General features: G+C 40.8%; 1 long non-coding RNA gene across 1 annotated transcript; it reads left to right on the forward strand.

The window, feature by feature from the left end:
• The first annotated feature begins 464 nt into the window (after nucleotides 1-464).
• On the forward strand, nucleotides 465-5,542 carry LOC113458625 (uncharacterized). The gene is made up of 5 exons (XR_003379045.2): nucleotides 465-1,289; nucleotides 2,007-2,236; nucleotides 3,533-3,732; nucleotides 4,323-4,556; nucleotides 5,138-5,542. It is a non-coding gene; the product is annotated as an uncharacterized LOC113458625 (long non-coding RNA).
• The last annotated feature ends 6,053 nt before the right edge of the window (nucleotides 5,543-11,595 follow it).

Consider the following 11,595-nt stretch of genomic DNA (forward strand, 5'->3'; position numbering starts at 1 on the left):
ATTGCACAAGTTACGGAGTTCATTAATCTCCCTATGCCATAATGAAGTCTGTTTGAGTCCACAGTGCAGCCCATGAGCTCCTTTTGGCGGGTGTTTGGGGAGCAATGGATCAGTTTTTTCTCTGCTCTCCCTGCCAGTGCTAGGCCTTTACCCAGCAAAGCTAATGCTCCATCCAGCCATCTTTGTCCCTGGATCCTGCTCACACACACTCACTGGAGAGGGAGCAGACTGTCATTTTGAGGCAGGAGTGCTGCTGAGGGCTCTCTTGCTGCCTAGAAGGCAGGATGAAAGAAAGGAAAAGGCAGTCTTCTGTCAAAACTGAAAATGATTCCTACACTTGCTCTGCACTCTTACAGAAACATAAAACAGATTATTGAAACTTTATGTATTTGGACAGTATTTTGGTCTATCTTTTGGTTTTTGTTTCCTGCTTCTATTCCAGTTGGCTATTGACTGGAATTCAATAGACTGGCTATTCCAGTCATGCAGTTGTGTTCCTGCATACCCTCCTGAAAAATCCCTGCAACACAGTCAGGTCTAAGGACTGAGTGGCCCATGATGGTTGTGAATGAACAGTCACTGCTAGTGCTGCATTTTGTGCATCACCTTCCACAGATATTTGCATTATATAAAGCCTGCATTTTGACACATGTAGCAGATCTTTTTACATGAGAGTGGTGTATATTTTGCCTGAAATAATTTGAACAAAAACCTGAATTTTCTATTTTCTTAAATATATTTTTTCCCTATTTCTCCCAGTTTGTTTTTTTTTTTTTTGTTGTTGTTGGGGTTCTTTTTCATCATTCCTGGCTTTTTCAGATGTAGATATAAAGCTAAAATCAAAGCTGCCACACCAGCAGTTTCAAAAATATGCTGTGCCACCATGCACTTCTGTTGGGTAGTATTTCATCTGAGAAGCTTGAAAAGAGCCTATTTTTAAAGAGGTAAGTGCTAAGCATCTTCTAAAAGGCAGATCTCCCAAAGCTGTATGGGGGTAGCCACCAGGAACTGGATGCCCTCAGATTTGCCAGTTCTTCTGAAGACGTGCCATTGTTTGTCATTGCTTCTCCTTTGCAGTGAAACTCTTCAGCATGTTGATATTGTGGAAGAGAACAAATCAAGCAGCTGCCAAGATTTGACTATTTCCTATGCACAGAATGCTGAAACCTCCCACCTTATGAATCAATAGGTCTCTAAGATGGAATGGAGGATGAGGCTTTAAACTAATTTGCATGACTGCTTACCACTCTAGTGGACAGAATACCTATTTGGTAGCAGTGACTGGAAAGGTAATTTTTAATGTTACATGTTTTATTTCATGCACCTCTAATAAAACACAAGTGTTCTGTTTTTCAAGAAAATACTGGGAGGCACAACCTTAAAGAAATGCTTGCTTATGACCCTGTTACACGTGGAGTTTTGGACTGCAGTGATAAGTGGTGGGTTGATATTTTATTGCTGAAAGGACTTACTTAGCATATGCAATATGCAAAAGGAGGAAAGCTGAGCGTTGGAGCATATTACCAGTGTGCACTTAAAAGGAAATTATCCCATGAAAAACAAACCCCTTGGCTTAAATGCTACTCATAAACTATAAGGCAACTAAGTGTACCTTAAAGAGTGATATTAGTACTTGATGTGGACCAAAACTACTAAAATATTGAGCTACTGTAAATGTTGACAGGTTGGAATCTATTAAATGCATATTATTGTGGGAGCTGGAGACGTGTAGTTTGTGGTTTTTTGTTTTTTTTTTTAAATTATGCCTATGGTTTATGAGAATTCCATTTTTTTTTCTGAGTCTGTCAGTGTAGTTCTTTTCAACAATGGGTAGGAAGCAGAAGCTTAAATTGTGTAAGCAAGTGCAGTATGGGAGATATCCTTTTCAAGAGAAAGAGAGAAAGAATAATATAAATCAGACAGGGTGGTGGGCATTTTTCACTGTTATTTTTGTTCCCTTACACATTTGTTTCAATACGATGCCATTGAACTCTGCTGTCTTGCAGGCTAATTTAAGGCTCAGAATTTAACTCTGAACAGGCTTACCTGTATGATGTTGGAGTCTCAAGAATGGTGAAGCATATTTTTAAACCTGAACCCATGAAATCCAAATGTCTGACAGCGAGGTGCTGGAGACATGGAGCGTACAGAATACATAGAAATGGCTAAATGCACTTAACTCAGATGGTTATAAAATAGTAATGGAGAAAAAAATCACCAGCAATGATAGAGCAAGGTAAGAATTTCTCCTAATGAATCAGACATCTCTTTTGACTCCTTTGTCTCGACTGGTGGGCACTTTGGTGATTTTAATTAAGTTTCTCATTTAGCCCGTGCAGCTGGTTCAGCCGGCGGTCTCTGGGAGCCGCCCCTCGCTAGAGGGCAGCATTTGATAAAATGTTCAAAGCCAGCTCCCCACGAGTGAGGGACACACATGCAGATCACTCTAATGACTCTGCTAACAGGGATCTCTGGCAAAAGTTTTCACATCTGTTTGTGATCTGGGGCCTGGAACAATGTTTGGGTTGATGAGAATTTTTGAAAGAAATGTAAGGATTTATTCCACTAATAAATATGAATTGGTGTGAGATGGATTTATTATTTCAGGTTTGCAGAAATTGCGCCCTGCAGCCCTATCTTCTATCCTTAGCCTTTTAAATGTACAAAAATTAATAGTTTAAATTTTATATTATTGCAAAAGAATAAAACATGAATAGGTTCACTTCTCTATTAGCCCTTCCCTTTAATTTCATTTTTTTTATTACTACTGATTTTCAAGCAGTCATCTCAGCATTAGTATTTTATTCAGCAAAAATCTCTTGTTGCTGCAGAGTCTCAGTAGATCTGTATGGCTGGGCACCTGTGGAGCCCGGTCATGGTGCTAGAGGCAAAACCTTCTCTTGTGCTGGTTGTGGTTCTCAATTGTGTGCAAGGCTTTGCCCTGGCTTTGCCTGGGCTTCCAGCTATTTTGGACAGGCCAGCAGCTCCCTGCAGCCCCCACAGGGCCAGGGATGCAGATGGCCAGGAGGCAGCCTACCTGGAGTGCCTGATCAGACAGGAACCCTTGAAGAGGTGTGATTTGGCATTTAAGGTTAGATAAACAGGTATTTCCTGATTCATCACTAGCCAAGAAATGCCATTTTGCTTCTCTGAACTAGGGGCATCAAATGAAAAGTGACTTCTGCCACCAAGCATTAGGGATCTATTCGAGGAGACTACATCACCCTTGGCTTTCTAGTTGTGGGGGAGGGAGAGATTGTTAAAAAGGACAGTTTAACTGACCTAAGATTTGAAATGCCTTCTGGAGATGTGCATCCTCCAGAGAAAGCATTTGAGTGATAAGACATATAATTTTTATGTGTCTAAAATGAGGGGTGTAGCCTGGACTCCACAGCCACATAGGTCACTTTTAACAGCCATGCCAATGCTTTTCCCTGGTGAGCAGGAGGCAGATATGCCCAGGGTTTGTGCTGGAACCATTATGCTGCTGGGAAAAGCTCTGGTGCTTTAATAGACTTCTCTTTCTTACCAGGTTAAGTGGCGTTGACTTAGGTGAACTCTTTGTAAATGACATCTTTGCTGGGATTGCTGTGTGCACAGGCAAGGTGAAAGCCTGATCCTGAGGATGTGTGTGCTCAGCCTGCAATAAACATGCCAAGGACTCTCCCAGCTCAGGGGCTGAGCTGTGGTTAAGCACATTGCACCCCGTGTGGTTCACGTGCTGGATGCCGGGTGGGTGAAATTCTCTTTTCCTATTTTGAGCTGTTAGTCTCCAGTACTGGCTGTAGCTTTATGGTTACAGATATTCCTGTGTAGTTAGAAAACCAGAAGAATTCATTTGGATAGCATGAGATGTGGAAATGGAATATCATTGTCGTTATCTTTAGGATTACATCTTTCACATGCCAGGTAAATCCAGGAGGCAGCTAAACATTTTCCCCCATGACATTATCACAAATGTCATTTGGTGCTTCAAGACTATTTGAGCAAGATAAATCACTGGCCCAGTGATGTTTGTATCATCATATGTGTGTTACTTTTTGCTAGAATAGATTGTCACAAGACAGACTTTATTCAGTTCTTCAAGACAAAATTGTTTTTTTGTTCTTAATGGTGGATTTTTGTTTCATTTTTATTTTTTTAACTGTTGTTAAATACCTCTCAATGTGTCCCTGTTTGTCTGGAAGCTATACAGGTCTTTGGGCTGACAAATGGCTTAGAGATGTTTAGAGAACTTACCTTATTTATGCACAATGTAAGATATTTTTGTCTTCTGTCCCACTTGCATATTTCTACCTGGTTATGTGATGTCTCTGCTCAAGACCTGCCCCAATAAAAGAAGAGGAAGGAACCATCTGTAGCATCCCTGGGAACTGTAGCTTCCTGTGACCATTCAACAAAATCTTCAGTCTATTTTTGTGTATCCTGGCTGGTTAAATTATTGCTGCCTGGTGAGTAAAACACCGTGGCGCCACTGAAGAGCACAGCTCAGGGCTTGAGTGGTCTTCACCCAACAGCAGAAAGAAAACAAACCATTGCTCTACATTTTAATAGAGGTAAGAGCATACAAGAAATGTCTGGCTCATGGTGTTAGGACAGAGAGGTTCCCCCACATACACCAAAGGCATAGGCACACAGCCCTGTGTCTTCATTTCATTTTAAATTAATAATCTTGCCAGTTCACTTTGAAGCCTGCAGTCCAGCCTTCACAAAGATCACTGCTTACCAATGAGATATGGGGCAGAGCTGGTCTAATAGTACAGGAAGACTGAAGTTTTATGCCATCTTTATTATCAATGCTTGCTGAGGAGCACTGTGCTTGCTCTATGAGCTGTGCTATAATTCAGCCAGCTCACAGTACTGATCCTGCCTGCTGTGGCTGGTTGGTGTAACTGAAAGAACAGAGTGTCCAGAGGAAACTCTTCACAGAGAAAAGGGCTAGAGCCAGATCTCTTAATACCAAAGATCACATGAAATATGTAGTAGTACTTAGTGGTCCTTCTTGGACAGAGATTTATTGAACAGTAGCTGCATCTGATGAGGAAGTGAAAACATTTCATTTTGTTCCAAATAGCATCATCCTGTTCCCAGACCTTTGGTGTCCTAGAAGGGTCTAAATGTAATTTCTTCTTTCCAGAGTCAACACGAAGAGATTCTTCAGGACTGATGTTCCTCTTGTCTTTCCAGGAAATGTGGCTCATTCTTTAAGGTACCTTTAGTGAAAGTAGCTTGTTATCAATTAGTACAGTCCAGGAGCTTCCAAACCTATTGTAAATTACCCATAGCTGATGCAGTGTGGTCAGCCAGGCAATTGTATCTCAGCAAAGCAAAGAGAATAAAATCCCGGTCTCCTCACCAAGGTGAGGTGCCTGGAAGCAGGTTAGTACAAGTGTCCTGCTTGTGCTGTATGTGATGCTTTTACACCAGCCTTGCATAGTGGTGATCCCTGTAACTGCTTTTCTCCTACCCTAGAAGGCAGGAGCCAGCTGCATTCCCTCAGTCTCATACCTCATGGTATCTCTCATGCCTTCCTTTCTCTCTCCTGGACTAAGGGGAAGGGAGAGGCTTGCTAGGAGTGCAGATCCCTTTGAGTTCCATCCAGCAAAATGGAACGTTTGCAACAGCTTTCAAAAGGGAGGAGTCCCTACTGCTGATATTCCCACTTGCTTGGATGGAGAGCCAGCCCACCTCCCCTCCCACACAGGGCACTGCTGGGACTGCTGGCAAGGACTGGCAGCTTCTGGACTTGATATCTGTGCCATGGCTCATGGCAAACTGCTCACTGTTCTCATGGTGCAAACTGGAAATAATCTTAACGTGGAAATTGTATAGCTGCATGCTTCAGCACAGGGGCCTTTTTTGTACTGGCCTGTGCTGTCCATGCCTTAGCGCACCCATACTGGTCAGTTTGAAAAAACAAACCAAACCAAAAACACCCCCCAAGCCTTAAATTCGAGCACAAAGGAGCCCCCAAAACCATTGCATTGAACATCATGTTTGGTACTCACTGGTTTTGTTTTTTATTTGAGCTGAGGTATTTAATTCAATATTTTACTTAGATTATAAACTCAGCTGTACCAAGAATATACAACAGTAATTTCTCTACTTTTTAACTTGTCACTCTTTTTTCTACAATGCTCTTGTTCTTGTTGCTGACAAGATGACAATAAACCTTTGAGGGTTTAGTAAACCCTCAAAGACATGGAAAAAGGTCATTTGAAGCAGTATTATAATTCTATAATTTCACAGCTTTTTATAGGGCATCACAGACTACAGAGGTAATGCTGACAAACTTTGGCCTGTTACTGGGAAATGCTTGATGAGTAAAATCTGTGATTATAGTGAATGATGAGGCCTGAACACCTCTTCTTCTGAGGCAGCCTTTTCACTACTGAAGAGGATTAACAAAAGAGGCAGATGCCAGTGACAAAGTGCCAATATTTGTTAACAGATGTGATCCTTGTAATGTAGCATGTGTTCTTAATTTGGCACGGCTTGACACCAGGAGGATCTCTGTAAATAAGGTGTCATTAGCTGTGTCCAATAGGCTTTCCTCCTAAACTGGTCTTTGGTTAGCATCCATGCTCTGGTTGAAACTGGCATCCTACCTTGTGAATGGGCTACATGCCACTCTGACAGATGGGCATGACAGTAGACCAGCCAGGGAAACATTAAACTCATCCAAGCTGGGTATTGAGAGCCAAATAATCTATCCAGAAATATAACATGGGCAGATTTGTGTTACTGTAATTGGTGAAGTGCATATGCTGTTGCTACCTGAGCTCCTAGATGGTTAAATGTTTGCATTCTTAGACTTTGCTTTGTTTTCCAGATTTTGGTTTTAGAAGAATGAAGATTACTGCTTACAAAAAAAAAAAAAAAAAAAAAAAAAAAAAGCAGACAAAAAGGAATCTGTTTTTTGAAAAAAACTTCTATATTAAGTGAAGAAAATATCAAGTGAGTCAATCATGTTTCTTGTTAAGTAGGTTGATGCCAGTCTTCTATTTATGTTGACTTCCAATTAAGTATTTAGGTGGAAATGTTTTGCACAGTATTTTCTTTCTCCAGTTTAAAAATTAAAAGATGTTGAATAAGATATTTTTCTCTCTCTGAATCTCTGGAGCAAAAATGTATTCTGTTGCATCAGTGAGAAGTCAACTGAGTTACTTGAGGAATTGCTTGTCCTGATGTTTTTAGGAGGGGAAAACATAGATGCTTAAGAAATACACATTTAAAGGTTTAAAGATCCAAAAAGGTAGATATTATAAGAATGTAGGAGTTTTCTCTGTAAAAACATTATCACAAAATTTCTGCTCATAGAATTCTACTTAACCACTTACCTTTGCTTGCAGATAAAATTGGCCTATTGTTTTACTTAGAAAAAATATTGAATTTGACTTAAAATTGAGAAGAGTTCTGAAGTATTTTTTTTCAGAAATTGTAATGCTTTGTATTTAGTGGAAATCATAGTGTGCATGACGGGGACTTTGAACATCTTTCTGCAGCCAAATGGATTTTCTTGTGATTTGTAGCAGTGAAGAAACGTCCTGTAATTTAGAGGGAGAAGGCCCCACTCTCTGATATGATCAGTGTAACTCTGATATTCTTGTAAGGCTGCAGTGCTCTTAGTGCAGTTTAGTAATATCTGCATATCGGCACAAATTGATCAGTCAGATCTGTTTAATTTAAAAAAGCTGAAAAATACCTGTGCTTTGATGGAAAGCCCAGGCACTTATGCTTACCCTGTGAGACACGAGGCACTGGCCCTGGTGAGTGAGGGGCCCCTGGAGGGCCACCTTTGCTAGGTGGCAGAGGTTGTGAGAATAACGCACAGGCAGACTGCTTTTGTCACCCAAACTCTGCAGTATGGGCACGTTTTCCTACCACTGGAGAATTCATGAGCTTCTGTAGCCTTTGATACAGATGCATACGGTAACTTGTTGCCAATTTTGTGCAATTAGGGCATACAAAATGGTTTCCCTGTTAGGAATGTTGCATGTGCTACGACACTAATTAGGGGTTTCTCTCCTTTACATGCATGCCTGTCTGCCATTAATATTAATGGCAACTTTGCCCAAGCACAGGGAAAGACAAGACCTGTGTAGTTGTGACTTAAACTTTTGCCTTGGAAATTCCCTATATAGTTGTTCTTGGAACCTGCTGGCTTGTAATTTGCTAAACCTACCTGTGAAAATGGTGGTGTGTAGATAAAACAGTTACCTTTGTAAGGGGTATTTCTATTATCTGTTCTGTGGTCTTCCCCCTCTGGGTCTCTAGTTTGTCCCTGTGGTTACATTACAAGCATTTCAGCTATTTAAAAAGCCACATTTTATGCATACTTAATTTTTTTCCTATAATGAAGCTTATATTATAAATTTTAAAAAGCTCCAGTGGCTATACAATTACTCCATGTTCTTGCAAGAAGGTGCACCATACTATTTTCTAACAGAAAAATTCAAAGGAATAAATCTGCTAGTATTGTCAGAGGAGAGGTACAGGCTCATGGGGTTTTAAAACTCCACTGAAATTTTGAGTTTAGTGCAGACTGTGATGGAACACGTGCAGCATGCATGCAGGGCTCTGTGAAGGCAGCCCAGCAAGCCAGCTCCAAGGAAGGAAAGCTGAGGAGGCTCTGGTGCCTCCAGCTCACTGCCAGCTCATTGCAGGGGTGAGCAGGGCGAGGCAGAAAGGCAGAGCAGGATGCAGAGCCAGTTTTAGGAGGAGACGGCTTCTCCAGAAAATGAAAGGGTGCTTAGACAGTGGGTGCTTAGTCTTTTGCTCAAAAGCCACTTGGAATGGTCATTAAGATGCTGATTGATAGGATAAGTGATGTAGCCTGGGTCAAGCTCAGTCTTTGTCTGTTAGCAAAGACCACCAACAAAGACATGACATGTATCAAGGACAGCAGGTGAGGGTGATTTGCAGTTTGTGCTTTCATCTGTGAACGTGCAATAGAATATTTTTTGAATAATCCATGGTTCTAGTTCCAAATACATTCCAATTACTAGAGCTGATAGTACAGATTTACTTATAGGTATAGACATGCTGAACTCTTTATTTTAACTTAATTTTGGGAGTGCTTGAGCAAAATTTTCAGTTCTCTGAATGGCTCAGAATATGAGTGGATTATTCCATCTTCACGAGTCCTCTGCAGGTGATCTAGAGATGCTGAGAGGAAAACAACCAATATAAGCTAAAAAGCAGGGCTGAAAGGAAAATCCACAGGGCTGTGGAATGTCAATTAAAGTCTGAAGATGTGAGTGCTGTCAAATCTTCCAGGGGAAAGAGTGTCTGCCATTTATGCAACTTTATGTGAATCACGTTCCTGACTGATCAGATAATGGGCTGATGGATCTGAAAGGATACATTTTTTTTATTATATCAACAAAACCAATTTTCAATTCTGAATAGTAAATCCCTTCCCATCCCCAAATTTCTAGCCTACAGAGAGCATGACTATGCCAGCAGTTCACTCCCCCTGGATGACAAGATCTGCTGCAACAAAATAATGGTAGAAATTATTATCCATGCTCCTCAGAGAAAGACTTTAAAAATTATTAACATCAAGACATTCTCTGAAATTTCTCAGTGCTTCATTAATTTTTGAGGCTGTGAAGGCTGAAAAATGAAAGAACATCTGCATTAAATGAGATTTTGTATAAATTACCCTCTAAAATGCACCAAAAATGTATTTGAAGGCAGAGATCCCAAGGCCAGTTTGCTTTCCTCTTACTTTCTCTTCAATTATCTTGTCTCAGACTTATAAAAAAATTAATTGGACTAGCAAATGTCTCTTATCAATGTATTTGAGGGGTAGGGGGACAGAATAAGAAGAATGTGCATGTGGTTACACATATAGATGGGCAGGACAGAGAAGTGTGTATGTGTGTGGAACCCAACAAAAGCAGAAGACAGACTATTGGTGGTGTCCCAGAAGTGTCATCAGAAAAGGGCACAGATGTGAGATGCTGAGGGAAGAAGTTTGTACAATGTGAAATGGTTTAAGTGGCTTCTCATCACTAATCTTAACTATGGATTGACATATTGCTATTTATTTTTCTTGCAAATTATGTGTGGAAATGACTCCATTTGAATCTTATACCTTTGGCACAAAGACACTGGTCAACATGTGTCCCTGTGTCAGAGAAGAGATGAAGATATTTGCATTTGCTCATTTGCCCCAAAGAAATGCTGGTTTTCAAATGTATATAAGCCTTTCCTACAGTGATGTTTCTCAGAAAGCTCTTACTGAGCTGTGTGTCATAACTTATGGCAGAGCGAGGTTCTGTGAGAGGTTTTGCAAGTGAAGCTGCAAGAAGGTTGGGCATATTGACTCAGCCACCCAAACTCTAGTGCAAGTTCATTGCTTCAGGCATCCATTTAGGAAATAAGAGCTCCATCCTGCATGGCTTTGCTCCTTGCAGGAATGGGCTGTGGAGCTGTGTGAAAGGCTTTCTCCTCACTTTCACTGTGCTGACGTACAGAAGGTTCTGGGCAGTACAGAACCACGGACACCGAGTGTCTTCCCTCCACAAAAGCTGTCCCTTGTTCATTTTCCCCACTGCACTGAGTGTATTTACACAGCTGCTGCTGATGGCAGTGCAGGGGGTGCTTGGTGTGCCCAACTGCAAGGGAGATGAAGTCCCACTGTGTTCCAGTGTGACTCAGAAAAGCCCATGGAGATCCTGGATTGCTCTTGGTTTGCTCACTGAGGCTTGTGCTACGGTTAAGTGTGGGTTTTTTCAGCTGGAGTTAATCTTTGTCTTGTTTGGGAGAGTTTGTGCTAACCATTGCTCTTTCCAGACAAGGAGCAGAGCAGTTAGCAGGAAGAGAAGACTGAGGGTTGGGGAAATTAGGAAGCAAGTAGCTTAATCCTGGTGTGAGTTTCTGAACAAATGCTATGGAGAAGGTAAATTGAGCTCAACAAAACATTAGATTAAATTCATTAGTAATTAAAAACAACAACAGCTGCAGTCTAAAGAAAAATGCGGGAGATGTGTAAAGCTTTGCCATTAAAATGTATAGACACTGACCCTCTTTAAATTCATAGAGAATGCTCTTTACTTAGCTATAAAGGTTTAATGTAACTTAGCAGATCTGAGTTACTTCAGGAGAGCTTTAATGCTTGGCAGGTCTCTACATTTTATTTATGATATCAAAGCTGCAACTCAGATTTTTACTCAGTGGAAGACATAAAAGAGATTCAGAAGTCATCCAAATCATCTTGTAATTAATGTTACCATGCACGCCCAAGACATTAAAATGTTAACAGTGTTAGAATCGTGTGCTTTGGAATACAGAGTGAGGGCTTTATTAGAGAGAAATACACTGCAGATGTCATCCACCCTAATTGAGGACATTGGGTTGCCTGCTGCTTGTTCTTATCAGTGGTTCAGATTTTTTTTTAATTAATTCATTTTCCTTACTGCTAGAATCTGCTCTCATTATTAGTCTATCTTGTCACTCATTTGCATTTCAAGTGCTGGGACTGTGGGGTACCAGCTAGCTGCCTTAGAAGAACACTTCAAGGGGTTACTCTATCAAATAGCAGCACAGTATCACAGTGAATTTGACATCTGGGTTATCTTATTCCCA

Source organism: Zonotrichia albicollis, chromosome 8 (genome assembly GCF_047830755.1).
Source record: "Zonotrichia albicollis isolate bZonAlb1 chromosome 8, bZonAlb1.hap1, whole genome shotgun sequence".
In the NCBI taxonomy this organism is placed as follows: Eukaryota; Metazoa; Chordata; class Aves; order Passeriformes; family Passerellidae; genus Zonotrichia; species Zonotrichia albicollis.